At 35.1% G+C, this 25,877-nt stretch overlaps 1 protein-coding gene across 4 annotated transcripts in view; it reads left to right on the forward strand.

Moving 5' to 3' along the window:
• NEIL3 (nei like DNA glycosylase 3) overlaps positions 1–25,877 on the forward strand; it is a 383,724-nt gene that overhangs the window by 18,238 nt on the left and 339,609 nt on the right. For 3 of the 4 annotated variants that reach the window (XM_084999924.1, XM_021076035.2, XM_084999922.1), the window contains exon 2: positions 15,325–15,408. The gene's annotated coding sequence lies outside the window, so the exon portion shown is untranslated. Of the gene's footprint in view, positions 1–15,324; positions 15,413–25,877 lie in introns of those variants that run through there. The other variant, XM_084999925.1, reaches the window with a different exon arrangement.

The following is a 25,877-nucleotide window of genomic DNA, read 5'->3' on the forward strand; positions in this document are numbered from 1 at the left end:
CTTTGCTGAATTTATTAATCAGTTCAAGGAGTTTTTGGGGTTGAGTCCTTAGGGTTTTCTAGGTATAGAATCATGTCATCTGCATACAGTGACAGTTTTATCTCTTCTCTTCCTATATGGATGCCTTTTGTTTCTTTTGTTTGTCTAATTGCTGTGGCTAAGACTTCCAAAACGATGTTGAAGAGCAGTGGTGAGAGTAGGCATCCCTGTCTTGTTCCAGATTTGAGTGAGAAGGCTTTCAGTTTTTCTCCATTGAGTATTATATTTGCTGTGGGTTTGTCATAAATGGCTTTGATTATGTTCAGGAATGTTCCCTCTATACCCACTTTGGCGAGGGTCTTGATCATGAATGGATGTTGGACTTTGTCAAATGCTTTTCTGCATCTATTGAGATGATCATATGATTTTTAACTTTTCTTTTGTTAATGTGGTGTATGACATTGATTGATTTGCATATGTTGAACCATCCTTGTGAACCTGGGATGAACCCTATCTGGTCATGGTGCTCTGATTTTTTTGATATGTTGTTGGATTCAGTTGGCTAAGATTTTGTTGAGAATTTTTGCATCTATATTCATCAAAGATATTGGCTGATAGTTTTCTTTTTTGGTGGTATCTTTGTATGGTTTTGGAATTAGGGTGATGGTGGCATCATAGAATGTCTTTGGGAGTATTCCTTCTTCTTCAACCTTTTGAAAAATTTTAAGGAGGATGGGCACCAGATCCTCTTTATATGTTTGATAGAATTTGCCTGTGAAGCCATCTGGTCCCAGACTTTTATTTGTAAGGAGTGTTTTTATGACTTCTTCAATTTCATTTCTAGTGATTGGTCTGTTCAGTTGGTCTGTTTCTTCTTGATTCAGTTTTGGCAGGCTGTAAGATCCAAATTGACAACTTAACCCTCCACCTAAACGAACTAGAAAAAGAAGAACAAAAAAGACCTAAAGTCAGCAGAAGGAAATAAATTATAAAGATCAAAGAAGAAATCGATAAAACAGAGATTCAAAAAACAATAGAGAAAATTAATAAAACTGAGAGCTGGTTCTTTGAAAAGGTAAACAAAATTGACAAACCCCTGGCTAGACTCACTGAGAAGAGGAGAGAAAGAACTCAAATAAACAAAATTAGAAATGAAAAAGGAGAAATCACAATGGATGATTTTTACTGCCCTTAGTTCAGTTTGCATCTCTGCAAATGAATGTTCTAGTTTTTCTTGGCTCCTCCTTATATTTTCTAGTTTCTTTCTGAGGGTGTCTGCATTTCTGTTCATATCTTCTCTTAATTCCTTCAGTATTTTCACTATTTCTCTTTTGAACTCCAGGTCTGTCAGACTGCAGAGATCTGTTTCATTGTTGACTGCTTTAGGTGAGTTTTCCTGTTGGTTTGACTGGTGGTGGTTTCTCAGCTTCTTCATCTTGCTTGTTGTTTTCTTTTTCCTGGTGGAGTTGTTCTCTCCGTGGCCAGGCAGTGTTTGCCTTGTCACTGCCATGGAATGTTTCCTGAGGGCTGGCATTGTTGGTCAGTCTTCTTTGAGGCAGCGTGGCTTTTCCACAGGGTGGGCAGGTCTGACAGGGTCTTGCTGAAGCAAAGGAGGACTTCCTGTGGGCAGAGAGGACTGGGAGGTCCACACTGTGATGGATTTCACTTGGCCAGGCAGAGCTTGCTCTGGTGTTTTTAGGCTGTGGGGCTCTTGCAGGGGCCTTGTGGTGCTAGGCAACTGTTATGCAGGAGTGAAGCACCCCCTGAGGGCTGGAGCATCTAGCTGGGCTGCTGAGAACCCAGGAGGCTCTTCCCCAGGGCAGCCTGACTCAGAAAGACTGCCTGAGAATGTAGGCAGATTTTTCACGTCCTGGCTGAGCTTGTTCTAGCTGTTCTGGGCTGTGGGGGCTCTTACAGGGGACTGGCGGTGCTGGGCAGCTGTTCCACAGGAGTTCAGCACCCCTGAGGGGTGGAACGGCCAACTGGGCCACTTAGAACCCAAGAGGCTCTTCCCCAGGGCAGCCCGACTTAGAAGGACTGCCTGAGAATGTAGGCAGATTTTTCACAGCCCAGCCAACCTTGTTCTAGCTTTTCTGGGCTGCAGGCCTTTTCCTGGGGGCTGGCAGTGTTTGGTGCTGCTCCGCAGGGGTGTAGCCCCTCCAGAGGGCAAGCAGACCAGGGCAGGGAAAGCCCCTGTGGTGGTAGGCTTCCAGCAGTTTTTGAGGCCAGCCCTCCTGGATGGCAGGCAGACCCAGGTCTGGCACATGTGCGTGAGGGTTAGGGGGAGGGGGGTATGCACTGAGAAGCACAGCTTTCTGATAGCTGGTGGGCCAGTGAGCTTGCTGTGGTGTGGGGAGTATTCTCCCTTCTTCTCTCCCCTCCCCAACACTGGCACCTTCTTCTCTCCCCTCCCCAACACTGGTGCCTTGTTTCTCCTACAGATCCAGCTCTTCTCCCAGGTTCCCACTGATGCTGCTTTCCACTTCCCAGCCCTTAGCGTATTGCTCCCTCCCCGCCACGATGCTCTGCTTTCTAGCTTCCCAGGCAGTCTCTGCCCAGTCAAACCTGACAGACCGGTTCCTAGACGCCCCCCACCAAACAATCTCCGCACTGCCCACTCTAGCCCATTCCCAGGGACTAACCTCTGGAGCCGAGGTCTCGGTGCCCAGCCCCCACCCAAGCATCTCAATTTTTGGTGACTGTGCCAGTAGTTCAGATGATCTGTTTGGTTCTTGCTCTGCTTTTCAGTACTCTGGCTTACTGCTGCACTCTTCTCTGCATCTGGAGATTCCTCCAATTCAGTTGATCTTTCCCTCAAGTAGGTGACTTTCCATGGTGTGGGCTCCCTTTCTCCTCCACAGTTCCCTTTCAGGAGCGCCTGTCCAGTTAGGATTCCCTTCTCTCACTCTCCTTTTCTCTTGTTTTATCCAGTTATGTCACAAGATTCTTGCCGTTATTGGAGTTTAGGTTCTGCCAGCGATTGATTGCTGTTCTGTGCAAGTCATTTAACCTGTAGATGTGTTTTTTTTGTTGTGTTTGTGGGAGAGAGTGACCGTGTCCCCCTACTCTTCTGCCATCTTGCCTCCATCCCCTCGAATTCCATCTTTTCACCGGAAACCATGCACATAAATGATTAAAATTTCTGGAGTTCCCATCATGGCTCAATGGAAACGAAAACAACTAGGAGCCATGAGGTTATGGGTTCAATCCCTGGCCTCACACAGTGGGTTAAGGATCTGGCATTGCTGTGAGCTGTAGTGTAGGTCGCAGACTCGGCTCAGATCTGGCCTTGCTGTGGCTCTGGCATAGGCTGGCAGCTGTAGCTCCAATTAGAACCCTAGCCTGGGAACCTCCATATACTGTGGGTGCTGCCCTAAAAAGACAAAAGAAAAAAAAATTTCTATGGTAACAGAGAGAGAGTAACTGAAAAGTGGAAACTAAAGCATTTATTTGATCAAGTCAGAGGAAACAAACTCTTTCAGGTCCTTGACAAACTCCTATTTTATCTATCACTTTTTAAGATGTAGTGTTTAGTAATGATTCTCACATTTGGTTGTTTTAATGTGTGTTATTGTGAGATAGAAAAATATCGTAAAATCTTTATCTCGGGTAAAATAATACAAAGGACACAAACTGATTGATTAAATAAAGTTCCAAACTTTTAAATAGCTGATAATACTCAGTGTCCAGAAAAGTATGAAGAAACAAACATTATAATTATATTATTTGGTATTGATTTGCATTATTTTGTATTCTTATGTACAAAAATTGTAACTAATACAGTATTTCAGAGGTTATTTTTAAACTATTCTATTTATTTGCTGACTGTCTGGTCCAACCATTCAGCTTCTAAAAATCCATTCTCATTTTACCTCATGGAGCTGTAAGAAGATGTATGTACAAATATATTCACTTAAATTTTGTAGCAGTCAAAAAAGAAGAAGAAATAAATAATCCATATTTTACCATACATGGTTTTTATAAATTTAATTTTATCATGCAATTAAATGCTACATAAGCATTAAGTATAAACTAGATCTAAGTATTTTAATATACAGAGATGGATAAAATGTATTATTGAGTGACAAAAACACTTTAATATCTGTAGTGAGAATATAAACAATTAAACAAATTATCTTTGAAAATGAGATTTGCATGAGAGTGTGTTTGTATTTATGAGTGTGTGTATTTATGCAAGATGGGAAAAGTATCTTATATATAATTGAGTGAGGTTTGGATTTTTAAGATAAATTTACAATTTCCCAGTATTCTTTTAGGAATTTGAATTTTTCTTTAAGATTTGCACCTGCACATTATTGAAATGATTTCCATTTAGTAGCAGCTTGCTTGAATTATAGATAACATGTCAGAAATGAAATTTAAAAATGAAATAAATCTTATTTATACTAAATAAGAAGACTAGAGTAATAAAAACACAAAGATTAAAATCTTAATATATTTAATTAACATGCCATATAGTAAAGAAAATGTATGCTAAGAAGTGTGGAATCAAGGTCATTACATTTCTTTGGTTTTGCAAAATGTAAACAAGTATTTCTCAGCACCGTTTCTGTTTATCATTTCAAATAATACAGGAAATATATATAAAGAAAAAAATAATTTGAGAAGATACAAGCATCCCAGTTTTTATTGCAGCAATATTTTCAATAACCAAGTCACAGAAACAACCTAAGTGTCCATCAGCAGAGGAATGGATAAAGAAGATGTGGTACATATATATAATAGGATATTACTCAGCTATAAAAAGAAGGAAATAATGTCATTTACAGTAACATGGATTGACCTAGAGATTAACATACTAAGTGAAGATACAGAAAAACAAATATCATATGATATCTCTATGTAGAATCCACAAAATTGACACAAATGAACATATTTATAAAACAGAAACATATTCTAAGACTTCAACAACAAGCTTATGGTTATGAAGGGGAAAGGTGGGGGCAGGGTAAATTAGGAGTTTGGTCTGAGCATATACACAGTATCATATATAAAATAGATAATTATTTTATAGGACATACTGTATGACACAGGAAACTCAATATTCTGTAATAACCTATATGGGAAAAGAATCTGAAAAAGATTCAGGTATATATATATACCTGAAACGAATACAACATTGTAAATGAACTGTACTCCAAAATAAAATAAAAATTAAATTAAAAAAAGAAATGTAGTAGGTGAAGAGGGGTAGATTAAAGATTGTAGAGTTAAGAAATCAGGCATTTTTCACATATTGCATATATTTACTATAAGAAATTTTTTACTATTTTCACATAAATGCCATTTTTAGCACTATACACATCTTTTGAAAACCTAATAATAATTTAGTATCCATGGAAGGGCATTCCTATAAGATTTGAAATGATTATTGTAATTTATCACTAAAAATATGTCATTTTATGTTGAACTTATATTTCAACTTATACTCTTGATATCAAAGGGGTTGAGAAGGGGTTCAGTACTTACAATTTAAGACTTCAGGAAAGTCCAAATCACAATTTTGTCCAAGGAATTGTCTGTATAGGTCATGTTTTGCAATAGACCAAGCTCCAGGCATATGGACAGTGACTGTGTTAAGATTTCAGGTTTCAGGGACAGGTGGCCAGAGAGCACGTCCTAACTCAAACTCTAGTTATGTTTCAGTTTTTATCATTGATAAAATGATGTTTCAGTCTCATACCTTATAGCCTTGTACATTCAGTATCACATGGTGTCAGTCAAAATAAAATTGGTAAGGAAGTAAATAGGAAATGCTAATTAAATATATAGGGAAATGGTTAATTTCTATGTTCTAATTGTACAAGGGCCAAGGCATGGAAAAACACAGCCAAGGTAGAAAATGTAGCTATTCTGCAGGCAATTTGAATCACTAAAGAGCACTGGAGGTAAGGTATTAGAAATTGTGGAGGCTGTGGCAGATATGAATTGCATCCAGCTGCCTGGTACCATATGGGAATGTGAAGGATTATTTTTTATTTTCAAGAGAAGTCAAAGATTAGGAATGATTCACAAAATTTTCCAAATTCTAAAATATTGCACTGGTTTAAAAAAACACGTCTGTGGGTTAAATCAAGGTTATGACTTGCCCAGCAGCAGCCCCTACTTCCAGGATTAGGTCTGTGGAAACAACTAGAATTAGTGCTATAAAGTCATTTCTCCTTTTGGTGGCTTTGTGGTTTTGAAAAATCACATCATGGAAATGAAACAAAATGAAACATAACTATTTATCACACTTAGTCAATGTTTGAAACGAAAATGAAAGACAAAATTGTGAACTTAATTTCCTTAAAGCAACTACATCACTAAGAAAGTGGAAGATTACAGTAACAATGACTTGCAGTACTGATTTTGTAGTCTCGTGCATACTGTGTGTTGCAAAGATAATCAATTATATGTAATTTTTGTGTGTAACGATGGGACTTTATTACTAAGGGACACCTATTTACCCTGGCTTGATGCTAACTCTCTAAATTACAATTCTCTCATCTCATCTAGGCTTTTTCTTTAAAAAAAAAATTATTAAAGTTTAGTTGATTTACAATGTTGTGATAATTTCTGCTGTACAACAAAGTGATTCAGTTTTTAAAGAAAAATTAATAATTTCAAGGTAAAATTTATATTAGCACAGAGGGGAAAGGATTGTTGAAATTGTTATATCGATTTAATCAGATATAAACAATCATGCTAAGGCATTGAGAGGATGATAAATAACTTGAGATAATCCAAATTTCCTGTGTTAATGAAATCAGTCAAATATTTGCCAAATTTTCTCCTAGAGAAATAACTGTACAAATAGTATATATCATCCAGTTTATGTTAACAGTCAAATCTCAGAGGCCCTTCCATTTCTCCTTTCATGATCCATGGTGCTCACCTGATGTCTGAGGATGTGGTGGCTGTGGAGACAAATAGGATCAATAGACTAACAGAGGCAGCCTCTTAGGGTCATAACTCAGGAGATGAAGCACCTCCAAATGTTTGAGTTTGTATTTTGTGGATAATACTGAGTCACTGGAAAAATTGATTAAAAGTTGTTTTTAACACTTGTAGTTTTCTGAGTGGTTTGTTTTTGTTTTAAGATTCTGACATGAAAAATGTCCTTGGTAATTTGATAAGGATTGCATTGAATCTGTAGATTGCCTTGGGTAGTATAGTCATTTTGATACTATTGACTCTTCCAATCCAAGAGCATGGTACGTCTTTCCATATATTTTATTTTAAAGTTTGTTTGGAAGCACAAAAGACCCAGAATAGCCAAAGACATCCTGAAAAAGAAAAATGGAGCTGAAGGAATCAGGCTCCCTGACTTCAGACCAGACTACAAAGCAACAGTCATCAAAACCATATGGTACTGGCACAAAGACAGAAGTATAGGTCAGTGGAACAGGATAGAAAGCCCAGAATTAAACCCATGCACCTACAGTCAACTAATCTATGACAAAGGAGGCAAGAATAGACAATGGAGAAAAGTCAATCCCTTCAATAAGTGGTGCTGGGGAAACTGGACAGCCACATGGACAAGAATGAAATTAGAACACTCCCTAACACCAAACACAAAAATAAACTCAAAATGGATTAAAGACCTAGATATAAGACCAGTTACTATAAAACTCTTAGAGGAAAACATAAGCCGAACACTCTCTGACATAAATGACAGCAGCATCTTCTCAGATCCACCTCTTAGGGTAATGACAGTAAAAACAAAAACAAATGGGACTTAATTAAACTTCAAAGTTTCTGCACAGCAAAGGAAACCCTAAACAAAACGAAAAGACAACCCACAGAATGGGAGAAAATCTTTGCAAATGAATCGACTGACAAGTGATTCATCTATAAAATTTATAAATATCTCCTACCACTCAATACCAAAAAAAAAAAAATGATCCCATCCAAAAATGGGCAGAAGATCTAACCAGACAGTTCTCCAAAGAAGACATAAGTATGACCAAAAAAAAAAAACAAAAAAAACAAAAAACCACATGAAAAGATGTTCACCATCACTCATTATTAGAGATATGCAAACCAGAACCACTCTGAGGTACCACCTTACACCACCCAGAACGGCCATCAAAAAGTCTACAAACAATAAGTGATGGAGAGGGTGTGGAGAAAAAGGAACTCTATGGCACTGTTGGTGGGATTGTACATTGGTGCAACCACAGTGGAAAACAGGATGGAGATGCCTCAGAAAACTAAACATAGAACACTATTTGATCCAGCAATCCCACTCTTGGGCATCTATCCAGAGAAAACTATGACTCGAAAAGACGCATGTACTCCCATGTTCATTGCAGCCCTATTTGCAATAGCCAAGACATGGAAACAACCTAAATGTCCATCAACGGAGGAGTGGATCAAGAAGATGTGGTACATATACACAATGGAATATTAGCCATTAAAAGGAATGAAGTAACAGTATATTTAGGAATATGGATGGACCTAGAAATTATCATGCTAAGTGAAGTCAGTCAGATGAGACACCAACATTAAATGACATGTGGAATCTGAAAAAAGGACAGAATGAACTTTGCAGAACAGATGCTGACTCACAGACTTTGAAAAACTTACAGTTTCCAAAGGAGAGAGATTGAGGGGTGGGGGGATGCACTGGGGGTGTGGGGTGACAATACTATAAAACTGGATTGTGATGATCATTGTACCACTATAAATGTAATAAATTCATTGAGTAATAAAAAAAAAAGAATCTAACCTGTACCCAGTGTTCTTAGCCTTATCCCTAGTCAGAATAACAACTACATGGCTTCACAATGTGCAAGGAAAACGCTGCTAAACTGCCCAAGCCAGTGATCATCTGTAGCCTCTGAGAAACTGAGTCTGTATTTGTAATTGAAATAGGCAAGACACAGGAGAATGTGGTAACTGCCAAGTAGAGTAGAAAACTCTATGAGATGATCTTTACTGCTGCATCCAAAGCCTGAGAACCTAAGTGTTCAGTACGTATGTTGGGTAAATGTTATTAAATATACAGATTCCTAAAGACATACTTTTCTCTGATACTTTGTTTTCCATAAACTAGGAAGTTTCTCCTTATTCAAATTATACATTTTCATTCTTAAAAGCATAGAGACATATTTGGGAGTAAGGACATTTTAAAATATAGCTATTCTGGCTCACCCATTAATAATTCATTATAATATCACAAAATTAATTTGTAATAAACTCTGTTTTCATTAGTTATAAAGGGCACTAGTTAAGAAGCCAAATAAAAGTGTTAAATTGAATTTATTGGGAGCTTTCTGAATGACTGCTATTTACCTAGTCCTTTTTTTAAGGATATTATCTTTATTACTTATCTGAAACAGATGTTTTTAATGTGGAATTTGACTCGAACATCTACAGTTACTTTTTAGTTTACTCAATTGTTTTATTTTTAATTTAAAAATTTTTATTGTAGTTGATTTACAATGTTCTGTCAATTTCTGCTGTATAGCAAAGTGACCCAGTTATATATATATATATATATATATATATATATATATATATATATACATACACACGTTCTTTTTCTCATAATGTCTTCCATCATGTTCCATCACAAGTGACTGGATATAGTTTCCTGTGCTATACAGCAAGACCTCATTACTTAACCACTCCAAATGCAATAGTTTGCATCTACGAACCCCAAACTCTCAGTCCATTCCACTCCCTCCCCCTTTCCCTTGGCAACCACAAGTCTGTTCTCTATGTTCATGAGTTTGTTTCTGTTCTGCAAACAGGTTCATCTTGCCATATATTAGATTACACATATAAATGATATCATATGGTGTCTTGTCTTTCTCTTTCTGACTTACTTCACTTACAATGAGAATCTCTGGTTCCTTCCACGTTGCTGCAAATGACATTATTTTGTTCTTTTTTATGTCTGAGTAGTATTCCATTGTGTATATGTACCACATCTTCTTATTCATCTGTCAATGAACATTTAGGTTGTTTCCATGTCTTGGCTATTGTAAATAGTGCTGCAATGAATAGTGGTGCATATATCTTTTTGAATGAAAGTTTTGTCTGTATATATACCCAGGAGTGGGCTTACTGGATCATATGGTAGTTCTATATTTAGTTTTCTGATGTACCTCCATACTGTTTTCCATCAGCTCTTAAAATTAATGTTATATACATATATATATATTCATAATTTTAAATTATCCGAACATTGCATTTGAGGATTATCCTGTGTGAAGAATTTAAAATTACAGAGAAGCTTTGAAAGCAGTATATTGCTCTACTTGTTCTTGGAACCATTGTGTTTTCTGATTATAAAAATTCTAGGAATCATTGATTATGAAGGTTTTAATATGCATTAGCATTACTAAGGTTTTTTGAAATATATCACCAAATTTTTTCGTAAGTTTTTTAAAATTTTCTCTTCATTACCTTGTTTTTACTTTTTTTCTCACTTTAATGCTTGATGAAAAATATGGATAGAATTATGTTTTACTTTTTAAATACATCTTTTATTCCAGTGCTCCATTTATAAACCTCTTTGTTATATATCTTTAAAAGGAAAACTAGAGGCTTATTGACCTTTAACTTTTGAAGCATTAACTTTAGTATCTGTCCTTTGGCTCAAGTCCATAATTACATGTCATGTATTACAGTGCAGTGCATTTATAATCTGTCCACATAAGCTTGCAACAGTAGACAGCTTGAGCATTAATAATCTTTGTTTAAAACAGAAAAACAATTCTGTAATCTATTAAAGAATACTTTGACACATCTTAAGAGTGTTATGAGAAATCCTGAAAATTCTTCCTTTAAATTTCTCCCATTAGTTGATTTACATCTAAAGTAATATATAATCAGGAAAAAAGTAAGAGTGCAACATTTTTTTTTTTTTAACAGAAGCCTCATAAAGAATGGATCTATACTAAGGCTATGTCTAAAAGTCACCAATTTAGAAGTTAGATCCCCCAAAGAATAGTCTTATGGCATCTTAAGAAATAATTGAATTTCTAGTCAAAGTATCTTGATGGTTTTTCCTCCTGAGGAGACTTTTCTGATAGATTATCAATATATGTCAAGTTCATGAAAATAGACTAGAATTATAATAGATTTATTCTTTGCTGAATGCAGATCCTAGGTGAGGCAATTTTTGAGTTGTATCAAAAGATCAAGATGATATTTATGTAACCTTCTAAAATTAGGAAAGCTGTTTGTTTAAAGTTCTGTGTCATTTGAGTACCTGTTTTACAGACTGTTTTATTTTAAAACATCATGCAATGATAACATAAGTATTTCAGCTAATAAGCTATTACTGTTAGAACCTTTAAAAAGTCAATCTTTTTGTTTTATGTCCCAAAATGAAAGAAAATATTATTTTGATTTCATCAAATAAATATCACATTCAAAATGTGATATGTCACAACTGATGCATCAGAAATAAAACACCTTTAAAGAGTAAGTCTCTTCAAAAAACCAATGCAGTATCAAGACTAAATAAATCACCTTCTAAGTTCTACTATGTTGTGTCCCTTCACTAAGACCTCACATAAGTCTGTTTCAGTTCTGTACTTGGCAGTTATATGACTAAATTTTACATGTAATGAAACTTCCTTTGGCTCTTCATTTTACAAAGGATAACTTTATAGTACTATTGATGTCAAGTAGTTTATTTTTGATATGATTTCTTGCTTGGTGACTGCTGGTTTCAAACTGTTTCTAATCCAAAGATTTAAGAAAGTGAATATATTTCTCTAATTACCTTAGATCAAGTGATACAATTGATTTTCATTTCTGAGCATTTAAAACTTGGAAACATAATCTTTTAATTAAGTAATTGTAGATGACATCTCTTCAGTGACCAACAATTTAAATATCATTAATATATGTAAATTTATGATTATACACTAGTTAGCATTCTTTCTTATTTTTGTAATCAGTATTAAACAGTATAGTATAAACATTAAGTACATGGGCCTGAAACTGAGAGCTTAATAAGCTTTCATTTTCATTATAGAGATTAACTAGCCAACACATTGATGTAAAGGTTAATTTAAGCTTGAATGTATTGAAATAAAAACTTGATATTTGACTTTAATGATCAGTTAGAAAAATCAACTATATTCATTTCCTAAAGAAATAAATAGATTATCACTCCTTGAATATTTCAAATATTTTTCATTAGAGTTGTACAAGTGGACTTTTGTTTCTATTATTATTTATAGTATTAGTATTTATATTTTTAGGAGGAGGGTCAGAATTTTTCCTTAAAAAACAAAATAGTAAGTATTTTAGGCTCTGCAAGACTGAGATCTTTGTTGCAGCTACTCATTTATGCAGTTATAGCCAAAGGCTACTATAGAAAATAGGAGGTCCCATTGTGGCGCAGCAGAAAAAATATCCGACTAGTATCCATGAGGATGCGGGTTACATTCCTGGCCTTGCTCAGTGGGTCAGGAATCTGGCATTGCCATGAGCTGTGGTGTAGGTCACTGACACAGCTCAGATCCTGCCTTACTGTGGCTGTAGTGTAAGCCTGAAGTTGTAGCTCTGATTTGACCCCTAGCCTGGAAAACTTCCACCTCCCATGGGTGCAGCCCTAAAAAGCAAAAGGAAAAAAAAAAGAAAGAAAGAATATACATAGATAAGAAGGTATGCTGTGATCCAATTAAATTTTATTTATAAAAGCAGGCAACTGGATGACAGGTGATAGTTTGTCAATCTCTATATTAATATTGCTTTGTAGCTTTATTTTTTAAAGTTTTATTGAAGTTGATTTACAATGTTGTAGTAATTTCTGCTGTACAACAAAGTGCTACATAGATTTTTTAGTGTTTTCACGCAGCATTCTTGTGTTACCTATAGATATTCACTTTTTGCGGATGAGTGAAAAAAACCTCATACTACTTGTACATACAAACCAAAATAAATGAGACTTAAGGCTCCAGACAGTAACAGAGGTTTCTTTTACCTACTGTCTTATAAAGTAAGCCACTTTGAAAGCCAAAATTTGAATGTTATGTAATAAATAAAAAGCTTTCTTTCCACTTAGTTCTGAACTTTGTGCTTGCTACTGGAGCATGATGATAAGATGAGAGTGCAAGTTAAAGACGGGCCACAGATTCAGATCCCAGCCACTTTTAAGCCAATGGATCTGACATAAAATTTAAGAACACGAGGGTTTAGCCATATTTGGGAAGATTAACATAATCATAGAGGACTAGACAGCTGTTGTTACTGCATTAAAAAAAGTCAATTCATTATCCAAAGATTTTTCAAAATACTTGTTGAATAAATTAATAAGTGAACAACATTGAAGACAGATTAAACTATGTATGTTATGTACATAGTAAAACATTTGGACTCCTTTTATCTAACAGTCACAAAAACAATTATTAAATACATGCTTCAAGTCATATATTCGACAGAGGCTAAGAGAATCCAGGGAAAATTATTGTGCTCTAAAGGCTAAAATATAAAGGAGAGACATGAGGATTTTTAAGGGCAAAAATAGTATTTTTAACACATGGTTAAAAGTGAATATTTTTAAAAGGTGAAATATATGATAATGTATTTTAAAATACATATTAATTGTCAAAATATGCTATCTTTTTAACCTACAAGTGATCATTAGTTTAAAATTTAAAATTAGTTTAAAAGTTGCAGTTTTATTTAGGTGGCTATCTTTTAAGAAAAAGAGGAAATAAAAGAAGCCTATAGAAAAATAATCAAAGTTTCAACATGAAATAAAAACAGATGCTAAAAACCAGCCTTTTGACACTGCAAAGAAAGTTATTTTCATGGTCGTATGTAAAAAGATTGTAATATACTTTTTAAAATTGTATCTCTTTAAACTTTAAGTTCATGTAATACATATGACTGTATATTAAAAACTAAATTTGAACATTTAATTTTTTAATGTAAAAATGTAAGTCCCAGGTTTATCTTTTAAAGTGAAAACTTAAGTTTTTATTATAAGTATAATATCACATTTAATTGGAAACATTACATTAATTGTCTGCTTATACAATATAAATTTTTGCTCGATATAATATTTATTTTAAATTAGAGTTAATCATTTTATTACTTGACTGCTTCATCATCATAGTTAAAAGCTTTGTTATGAATAAAAAATTATATGTAATATTAAGAACTTTTGATTTTTATTTTCTGCATTTCTATTTGTGAAAAGGGAAATTAAAAGAGATATTTTGATATTGGTGAAAAAGTTAAGAAGCATTTAAGATAACTGGGATAGAGGTCTCCACAATATTAAAGATGTAGTGAAAAACTGGTAACAATATATTTAAATTTCTTTAGACTATTAGCTTAGACAGTTTTCCTGAAATATAACAAGGCAGTAATCAATTGCATATTCTCAACCAAAATCAATCACAGATTTTTTGGAATTTGGAATTATTTCAATACAATTCTGGTTTAAATTTGTACAAGATAAAATGTATAGCAAGGAGGGGAATGGAGAGAAAATGAAAGAGAAAGGAAATTGTGGTGTAATTCTCAAATTGTAACAAATTGTAATACTAAACAGCAGCATTTTTGAATCCATAAAATCTTTTGGTTTTGTCTCTGTTTTCCTTCCAACAATTATATCTGATGAAAATTCTTATCTTGCCCTCCCTATATCTCAAATTCATTTCAAGAAGAAACAATGACAAAAATACCAATAAACAGGAGTCACATCCTTTAAGACTGAAAAAGAGTTTATCTTTATGTGTGGCATAAATCATGCTCATAGGGAACATTTCACATTTCTCATAAATGGTGTACTCCTTGCAAGAAATGGAAATGTTAATTCTAGTCATTTTACTTTATAAAAGTAAAGGTTTCAAAAATTTTTTGTTTGTATTCTTAAATTATTAGTGATTGTAAACTTTGTCTATATATGTGTAAACCAAATTTAATGTTTTGGGAAGACATATATAACTGTCATTATAAAATGCCCATTCCAGGCTAAACTGAAAAATATTAGGGTCCCTGGTATATCAATGGGTCATAATTGAACACAGGTAAGTTACTTGTCAGTCTAAACCACCTGCTAATTAATGATGACTAAAATTCCCCTGTAATCATGTGACATATTAACTCCACATAATTTGAAATTATACCTTTTTTTTTTCCTTGCACATGCGTATCTTTTCATGTTCATATTTACATTTTGCTATAGGGTTGGTATGAGGCTTTTTGTTGATGTACTTTTCAACTTAACTATTGCTTATTAAAAAAAAAAAAAGCTTCCTACATGCTTAGGAACATGTACATTTGAACTGCATCAAATTAAATCATTATAACTTAAAGTAAAAGAAACACATCACAGTGTACTCTTTAATTTTTTCTTTCAAGGATACCATGTTTGATGAAAAGATGAAGAGTCATCTCTTTCTGGAAGATGAAGAACAGGATGGAAAGGATCGCTGATATACTAAGGCAAGCAATTAATGCTCCCTTGACAATTTCTGGTTTTCCCATCTAAGCCTTTATTTTAATTTTACAAAGCAAAGTGCAGTTTGTCTTTTTTTCCTTTGATTATTGAATTGTGATCCTTGAAGTTTGGTTAGTCTGCGATTCAGTTCCTCAGTCATGAGAAGAGCATGGCATTACTAGGTTTTGCAGCTGTTTTAACTTTTTTTGAGGTAAAATTAGTCTTAATAGTTGTTGAGGGAGAGGAAATGAAGGATCAGAGATCCTTAGGCTCTAAACTTAAATTTTAATAGCTCAAGTGTGATCTCTGGCTAGTCAGCTGAGCTCCCTACACTTCATTCATCCACCTGAGAATTCCAGGACAGCATTATGCAAGACCAAGAAATACTCAAGATATTCCTTGAGATTTGAAAAGGAAACTGAATAAAGTCAGTTTATAAATGAGATAAAAAGGGGTCAAACATAAATGGTTAAATGAAAAGTGCTATATGTTACTAATAAGAATTGACATAATCCTTCTGAGCTGCTCACTAGCTCATCATTTAGAATCTTCAAAAAAAATTTTGACTTTTCCTCAGCAATCTTATTGCTATTAACATTGAAAAAATTAGAAAAATATGAGGATATAAAATATATAAGCAAATATGCCTGCTATTTAGAGAAGACTTTCCTTTTAATGCAGTAATAGTGTTTACTTATTCATTGATTTGTTCAAGAAATAGTGGCAGCATTGTTGCTGTGAGCCAGGTGTGAATGTGGCTTGCTGCTTCATCTTTTCTCTTCTTCATTGGTAAGCTGAGAATTATAATTGTAGCAACCTCATAAATGACCTATACAAATTAAACGTGTGACTGCACCCAATGCCCTTTAAAAAGTGCGTGGGGGCAAAGTAATAATACTCAATAATGGTAGGTAATTTTATTAGAATTAACATTAATGTTTGTTGGAGAGATGAAAGGCTTTAAATAATTACAGGTAAAGCATTCTGGCCATTCGAAAGAGGAAAAAAATACTATTTCTTCCAAATGCCATCTAGATGTCTCCTTCTTTCTCCAGTCCTTCTGTCTCTGCTCTTTCTCTTTCGTCACCTTAGGAGGTAGCCTGACTGGAAAAGAGTTGTTTTTCATTCACACAGACCCTGGTTTCTCAGGTCTACCCTCTAGAAAATCCTTCCGTGAGGCACTTGATCTCTCTATGACCTGATGTCTTATTGCAAGATGGGGAAAATGTTGGAGTTCTGGTTGTGGCTCAGCAGAAATAAATCTGACTAGTATCTGTGGGATTGAAGTTCAATCCCTGGCCTCACTCAGTGGGTTAAGGATCTGGTGTTGCCATGAGGTGGTGGTAGTGTAGGTTTCAGACTCAGCTTGGATCTGGCATTGCTGTGGCTGTGGTGTAGGCCAGTGGCTACAGCTCTGATTCAACCCCTAGCTTGGGAACCTCCATATGCTGTGGGTGCAGCCCTAAAAAAAAAAAAAAGACAAGGAGTTCCCGTCATGGCACAGTGGTTAACGAATCCGACTAGGAACCATGAGGTTGCGGGTTCGGTCCCTGCCCTTGCTCAGTGGGTTAACGATCCGGCGTTGCTGTGAGCTGTGGTGTAGGTTGCAGACGCGGCTCGGATCCCGCGTTGCTGTGGCTCTGGCGTAGGCTGGTGGCTACAGCTCCGATTCGACCCCTAGCCTGGGAACCTCCATATGCCGCAGGGGCGGCCCAAGAAATAGCAAAAAAAAAGACAAAAAAAAAAAAAAAGACGAGATGTGGAAAATGTCTGATGCATAATTAGTCATTCATGCATATCCATTCATCACTAAGAGTCTTACTTTAATATAATGTAAGATTGACTTGATGTTCTGTGATATTAGGAAAAAGGAGGTCTTGAAAATCGAAGAAAATTTCCTGTGATACAAATAACTCAATTGACTCTATTAAAAAAGTATAAGTTGAAGAAAATAATAAAGATGACTCTAGTCACGTTTAGTGACCACAAAAAAGTTGGCATTGTAATCCATGGTGAGAAAATATTGTGTTGGCTCTAGGTTTGTCATAAATGACTTTTATTATGTTGAGATATGTCCCTTTATACCCACTGAGAGGGCATAGAGTTGGTGAGAGTTATTATGAATGAATGTTGAGTTTTATCGAATGCTTTTTCTGCATCTGTTGTGGGGTTTGTATTTCCTTTTGTCAGTGTGGTATATCACATTGATAGATTTGTGTATTTTGAACCATCCTTGTGACCCTGGAATGGCTTCTACTTGAGTATGATGGATGATGCTTTTAATGTGTTGTTGGATTCAATTTGCTAATGTTTTGGTTAGGATTCATGGTGAGAAAAATATATAAATTTTATTTTATCAATAAAATGTTAAAAGGGGCTAGAAGGTCTCCTTTCTAAAGTTCTATTGTGGCTTTAGCATGGATTAAGCTGAGTGAAGTCACTGCAGCTAAGAACCTCAATCTCAGGTCATGTCCAGAACTAATCTCCCGTGGCATCTCTTTGCCAAAATTTGGCAGAGCTTTATTTTAATAGTTGATAAAAGAACAGAAAATATTTTCTTCAGTATTCTTTCATTATCCTTAAATAGTATGGATAATATTAATGCTATTTGAATTATGAATTCATTATTAATAATGAGAGTAATGTTTAATGTCAGACCTTGAACTCTTGAATGTATGCCCTCAGTGATCATTCTGATTTTCCTTTACAAATTATCTCAATGTATGTGTTTACCTCTTTGTCAGAATAAGGGGGAAAATCATCCTACTCCCACAGATATTGAAATTAATGGTTATTTTTCTCTTTGTAATTTTTAAGAATAAAAATGACCATTTCAGGCCAGGAAAAGCAACCACATTCATGGTGACTATGGTGACTGTACATTGTATGAGAGAGAGAGAATAAAATGTCCTGTGATTTATTAGTGAGATTCTTTTAATTATAAGAAAAGTAAGCTTTTGAAGATCCAGTGATGATATGGTAAAATTTAAAAAAATTCATTTAACTTTAAAGGTAAGGAAAATAATAAAGTGTAAAACATTTGACTAAAAGTCTAAAAATATCTGGACCATCATCTAGGGCCCATCAACCTAGGCCCTTAAATTTAGTATTTAAAAAGTTAAAATTATTCCCATTATATCCTCCCTTGAGTAAATTTGTGTTCCCATCCAAATGCATTCTGTGATCTTCTCCTCTTCAAAAAAGGTAGGGAATATTCGTTTTCTTCATCCTACCCTGCCAACCTCAGTTTTGAAAATATATATTTTTGAAAGAGTATTTGCAGTATAATATAAATATTTTCCAGTATTCTGGTTCTCTTCCACCTGGTTATGTTGTGGGATTGTAATTTCCTGACATGTTTGCTGGATATGGCCAAGGGTAAGTTGAAGAAGGTTTATGAGCCAGCTGTTTTGTATTCTTTCAGGAAATGGTCAGTCAGGTGCAGCCACAGAAGGAATATGGGAGAGGCAGGAAAAAAAAGTTTATTATTTGCACAGGTTCTAGAGAGACAGGTTCAGTGCAGGCCAAGGGGGTGGTGCATGTAGGGAGAGCTAAGGGAGATGCTCAGACTAGAGGGTGGGAGCTGAGAGAAGGGGGTCAGAAGGGGCAGGGAGAGAATAGGAGGGAGGGGACCCCTGAGCAAGTGCCTTCATGGGGGGTTAGGCTGGAGTACCCAGCAAAAGGCATGTGTGGATTTTATTGGTGTCCTTGCTGTCACTAGGTCATAGTCAGGACAAAAAGGGTTATTTGTGGCAGGAGCCAGCCAGCCTTATCACTCTGCTGCTTCTAGTCATCTGGGTTGGTGCTCACAGCCTATTCGTGGGGATCTGGAGGCAGCAGAAAACTGTGAAGCTTTAACATTCACAATACACAAGCAAATAAGGGATTTTCATTTCCCAAATTGGTTTCAGAAAAATACACATAGCAAATTTTACCAAATCTGTAAGTTGAACATTCTTCTAGGTTTAGTAGTAGCAGTTTACTAACGTAATATTTACTAAAGTAAGTTGAGTTTTACTTTCAATGACTCTTTTCTTTAAAAAAAAAAAACATCTACAAGTTCTATGTAGATCTGTTTTCAAGTGTGTTTATTCTGATTTTACTTTCCTGGTCTTTTAGTTTGACTTCTATTTATTTTTTAATCTTTTTCAACCCTGTTTTGGAACCTCTGAGCCTGTTCCATTATCTCAAATCCAGGAACTTTTAATCCATGGACTGGTTAAGTTTACTGACTCCAATCAATGCCAGACTGCCTAGGTTTTCATCTCACGTCTGCCATTTACGAGGTGTGACCTTGGGCAAGTTTTGCAATATGAGGTAGGCAATATTATCTTACTAGTGTCTATTTCAGTGTCTCCTAAAATATCTATATTGGGGTAGAACTATATTGGTCCATACAGCAAATGAAAATAATTTAAACTAACATAATTGAGGGAATCTCTTTTGTATTTTCCAGGATTATGCAAGTAGTTCTTTCAGTTTAAAGAAATTAAATATTTTTATGAAAAGAATATATACTTAGGATATATTTTTAATAGAAACAAACATAGAATTAAAGTAAAATAATCAAAGATTTTTATACAGTATTTTTTTAAGTCTTTTTTCTGTGGCACAGCAGATTAAGGATCCCACATTGTCACTGCAGTGTCTAAGGTTGCTGCTCAGGTGTGATTTTTGGCCCAGGAACTTCCGCATGTTGTGGGCACAGCAAAAAAAAAAATATATATATATATATATATTTCCTTACTCAGTCTGTACTTTAATCATTTACTCAAAAGCACATCGGTTTGGTTTGGTTTGGTTTGTCAAATACATTTTTGGAGAAACTAATATTAAGGTCAAAATACTTTCAATAATAAAATAATTTACTAGATAATTTATAATACATATTTATCATAATTGTCTTACAAATTTGTCAATAAGCTATTTTAACAAATTCTAAGAGATTTTATTCCCTTCTTTCTCTCCCTTTCAAAAAGAAAAAAATTAGGTTCGTCCCTTTCTGCCATTGTAAGAACTATTGTGATTAATTGTTCTCATCAAATCTGGCCAACTCCTATAATATAAACCAGTGGTTTATGTATTAAGGCACTTCTTAGCAATGAAAGTTTATCTTCTGAGATTTGAACTGAAGGAAAAAATCATGGGGAGACTAATTAGAGAACACAGCATGATTAAAGACCAAAGTTTAAAAACAAAAGTAATTTTTCACATGGTATAACTTTATGCCATTTATATCAGTTTCCATATTTCACCTTGTATCACAATGAGTTTATGAATGATTCAACATCACCAAGGGACAGTATCTAAAGAAATGGCAGTTAATAATAGCATCTTTTCCTTGAGTTTATACAAAGATTATCATAAATTGGCCTAAACTCGGGAATATTAAATATATTTAATTGTATGTGTGTGATGTGTATATAAATAGATATAGATATACTACTTTATTGTTATCCTAGGTGTACATGTATATTCTTTTTTTTTTTTTTTTTTTACTTTTTAGGGCCACCTTGCTGCATACAGAAGTTCCCAGGCTAGGGACTGAATCTGAGCTACAGCTGCTGGCCTATGTCACAGTGACAGCAATGCAGAATCTAAGCTATGTCTGCAACCTACATAGCTCACAGCAATGCCAGATCCTTAACCCACTGAGCAAGGTCAGGGATCGAACCTGCAGCCTCATAATTATTATTCGGATTCGTTTCCACTGTGCCACAATGGGAACTCCCTATACATGTATATTCTTCAATTCCTCTGCGTTAGTTCAAAGTCAGTGTAGTATCTTGGAGTTTACTATCTGTCCGTGAATGATTGCCAATGTTCACTTATTTAACAGACCTACTACACCGCCTTTATTCCTAGGAATAACATAAATTAATTAATAATTGTAGAATGAGGGAGTTCCCTGTCGTGGCTCAGTGGTAACGAACCTGACTAGTATCCATGAGGATATGGGTTTGATGCCTGGCTTCCCTCAGTGGGTTGAGAACCCAGAGTTGCCATGAGATGTGGTGTAGGTCGCAGATGCAGTTCGGATCCCACATTGCTGTGGCTGTGGTGTAGGCTGGCAGCTACAACTCAGATTCGACTCCTAGCCTGGGAAATTCCATATACCTTGGGTGTGGCCCTAAAAAGATAAATAATGATAATAATAATAGTAGTAGTAGTAGTAGTAGTAGTAGTAGTAGTAGTAGTAGAATGAAAGTGATCCACTAAACATATATACTAACTAGAGTACAATACATTTCATGGGGCTGTGTGGGTAGTCAGGAAGTTCTAAATTCACATCAAAAGTTGAGTCGGAGTCATTATTACAATTCACCCTCAATCAAGGATGACTGACAGCTTTTGGTCCCACAAGATAATAAGAAATTCCAGGTGCTCCCTCTTTTAGAAACTCTAAGAATGGTTCAAACCACTCAAGACTAGGACCCAAGAAAGGAACCTTCACCTAATCACATTAAAAGCCAAACCAGTCTCCTTTCCCTGGTTGGTCTCTCAAGCCACTTTGGGACTTGACTGGCAGCTCCCCTGCTCTCCCCATAAAACCTCATTAGATGAGAAATAAACCTTTTCCTACTTTCTTGAGGCAAGTAGGGTATCATCTGGCTTGACATCAGGACACATATTAGGTGGAGATCCATCCACTCTGTTTTAAGAGTGTTCACAACAGGTATTATTTAATGAGACAGTAAGTGAAGAGGAAAGAGCAGATTTTAAGGAGAAAGGAGTTAATCTAGTTTGGGTCATGGTAATTCTGGAAGTGGTTTGGGGATATATAGTTGGGTATGTCAGGTTCACGGTTGCCCATAGGTATGGAGGTTGGGAGCGAGTCTAAGCAGGTGGCAGTTTGGATTCATCAACAAACACAGGTTAATCAAGGGCCTGAAGAGGAAGAGATCACTGAGGGGGGTAAAAAGAGTGAGAAAAGAGGGCCAAGCGCATTGCTTTTGCTGAGTTCTATCCTGTATTATTTATCACTTCTTCTGTTCTTCATTGTGTTTACATGAGGCATTTTTCTCAGTAATGTATTCATCCTTCATGGAGCATGACTTACCTACAACCCAAGTTCAAATCACAGATTAATGATGATTGGTTGTTATATTTAATGGCCTATTCCTTCAGCAGATAGAAAAAGAATGACACTGCAAAATATTGGTTATGCCAGGTAAAGTTTATCATTGTGTCTCCAAGATAAGAAACAGATAATTAATTTGGGTTTGGTTAGGGCCTACAATCAATTGGAAATACCAAACAAATTCGACCTGCAGTTTAGTTCTGTACAGTTACACTTGAGACTATTTAAATCTGCTGCTTATTAATCAAGTTTAAAAGTAAATGCATATTCTTGTTCAAAAATATACAGGGATAAATTCTAATAGTTAATCTTTTGGATCAGTCTGTAAAAATCCTAGCATCCACGTCATAACCAAGACAACTACATAAAAATTTCAAATTTGGGTCCCATCAGTAATTTCTAAGTCTCTGAAAGTGTCCCATGGGCACCCAAGGTTCTGAAGCATTGCCATGGGTGAATTGACATTAGGAGAAATAAGCAATTTTTAATTTTTAAATTTGCTTTTGTTTTAGAATAGATTTAAGGTATTGCATATGGCTCTACTGATTAAAATAAAACTACTATCTTATCAACAAATTGGTTGATCTACAGATATCTTAGTATGTCCATTGTGTAGTTAAGAGGCTTAGATGGATCAAGTCACTTTCCCCAAAATATACACCTGGAAACTAATGTAGAGGTAATGAAGTTTTCTTGGTTATTTTTTTAAAGCTAATTTGTCTAGGCAGCATAGCTCAATCGGTCACAGATTAGGAATCCAGAATTTTGAATATTTTATTCGTAAAATACCCTGAAAATTTGCCATATTCTGTTCTCTTCTCTCAAAGTGCATGTAAAGTAATATTAAATTGTAGAATTTTAATAAAGCATGAATCAATAAACATTATAAGAAGTTTATACCCTTTTATTATAAGGGTAACTATCTTTATCCTTGAGAAAAGTTCAAATATTTCTTCCAAATTACCATGCATTTTGAAATCTGTTATGTCTTCCCATATCCATAGCTTTTATTTCTGAGAAACAACCATAGCTTTAGACAACTTCAGATATAATTTCTGACCTCTTATACCAACAGGTTTGACCTTTTAGTTATTTTTCACTTACTAGTAGGAAATCCCCAGAGTTTCTTTTCATGAAACAGCTACAAAATATTTAGTTCAACTGCCATCAAAATATCATCTGTTCAGTTTTTGTAACTCATCCGTAGGGCCCTTAAATTCTCTAAATCCAGGGATCATAGACTGAGAAGGAAAGATGAAGCTCTTGAAAAGTTTTCAGAGAATTAGTCATAATGGTTTAATATAACTAATATGATTCATATACTAAATTGGGTTTATAACTTCGTATCATTGTAAAAATTTTATTTAGATTACAAAACTCTTGGAAAACAATCAAAACATAATTTTGGAAAGTAATACTATAATCATATCTTCTGATAGTTAGATTTTGGCCAAGAATAATGGTCAGTTAGCTACTTCTGTTAATAAGATGACTTAAATTGGGTGCAGAGGTATTTCTTTAGGTTATGCAATAAATGTGTTGTAAATAATTTTTCTCTCATAGATAAACTTCGAGTCTGTATTTGAGTATGAGACGCAAAGATGGTAAACAAAATTATTTGAAACTGTTTAGATTAAGTAAGGTAAAATTTGTTTTTACAGTTTTCAAATGCTGTCTTTTCAAAATATTTAAAATATTTTCAACTTTCCTCGTCTAAGGTATAAAAGCGGAATATTAATTAGTTAGATGTTAATAAATTCAGTGATAAAGGTTATACTGAGTGAAGAGTCTTGAATTTTCAGCTAAACAAATATGTCACGTAAGTGATGATAGAATACTCTAAATTATGAAATCTGTACTTACTACGGCTTTGGGTGTCATGCTGATGGGTCTAAGAGTAGTTCCATCTGCTTTCCCATGATTGGTCCAGGAACCTAGGCCTAAGCCAGTTGACGTATAGAATCACCTAGGTGTATGAATTAGTTCTGGTGCTTTAACAGTGCCTGGAAGAGAATAAACAGAGGAGAAGCATCTATTAAATGAATGGTATGGTACCAAGTTTAGCCCCCATGTGACATGGATTTCTGGAAATAAAGTTGTTTTTTTGTAGTAATAAGCCTCTGTAAAAACAGTTGCAAATCTTCTATTAAATTTTTTATCTGTGGAAATGAGGTTTAGAAATTTTATAGCCATCTTCTACCAGCCTGTGGATTTTATCAACACACACAGAACAGAGCCAAGAAAAATCTCAGGGAAATTAAGTAAAAATTAAAATAAGAGTAAGAGCCTTGACTGAACATGCTTCATGGTTCCCAATCAGTGAACATTTCAGCTATATCCCTCTATTATTTGAGGCAATTTAAATTGGATTTTTCTGTTGCTTATGTCCAAAAACATGTTTGTATATGTTGGCTTAGTATAAAATAGAATTCAAAATGTCTTTCCCTGAGCAATTTGTAGATTGCTTTCTTATATTGACTATTGTTGGAGAGAATATACCTTTAGATTAACTTGATTATTTTTCTTCATCAACTATAAGATTTTTCTTTATATTAAAAAGAACAGTAATATTGCCAGTGTATTTTGATTGCTCCATATCAATTTTCCCTAGGATATAAGTATGTCCTTTCCTGCATTTGCTATCCAGTAACTTAAATACCAAAAATGGAGATAAAAGAAAGAAAAAGAGGAGTTCCTTTGTGGTTCAGCACATTAGGGATCTGCATGGTTGCTGCTGTGTTGCAGGTTGGATCCCTGGCCCTGGAACTTCTGCATGCTGCAGGCGTGGCCAAAAAGAAAAAAAGAAAAAGAATTTGTCAATACACACACACATTCAGAACACAGTAACAAAGAAATACTCAACTACCACAGTCCTCACCTGAAACTGGTCGTATGATCCTAACTGATAATTATAAAGTTCCTTTTTGTACTATTCATTCCATATTCTTTTTCCTCTCAGCAAACACTTCTGGGGTTAGGTTCCTTACCTGGTGGGGTGAAACAAACATTCATTTCTCATAAACTAGTGTGAGTTGTTATAGTGTTTTATGGGCTTTTTTCTTGGGATTCTCAAAGTCACAACTTCAAAGGTCTCTGCAATTCCAGACATACTCCTTGCCATCATTGTGTAGTAACAGCCAATTTGTACATTGTATCTTAAAAACAGTGTCACCTTCACACTCACACAGCTGCTAGTAGTCTAAACTCTTTGCTTGTTGATCCTGTAGCTCAAAGAGGAGCCCAAAGTGGCCAGGTGGCAATCCTACCTTCCACTTTTATAGACTGTTATATCCACTGGGGGATACATTTCTCCTTTGGGAACCAAGAGTGCTTGAGAAGAAGAGTCCAAAGTTTGAGAGTAAAAGAAGCAGAATCCCATTAGTGAATCATATA

The sequence above is a fragment of the Sus scrofa genome, chromosome 15 (assembly GCF_054392235.1).
Source record: "Sus scrofa isolate SSC_HxYL_T2T_F1_AM1 chromosome 15, Sscrofa_HxYL_maternal_Yorkshire_Landrace_v2.0, whole genome shotgun sequence".
NCBI lineage: Eukaryota > Metazoa > Chordata > Mammalia > Artiodactyla > Suidae > Sus > Sus scrofa.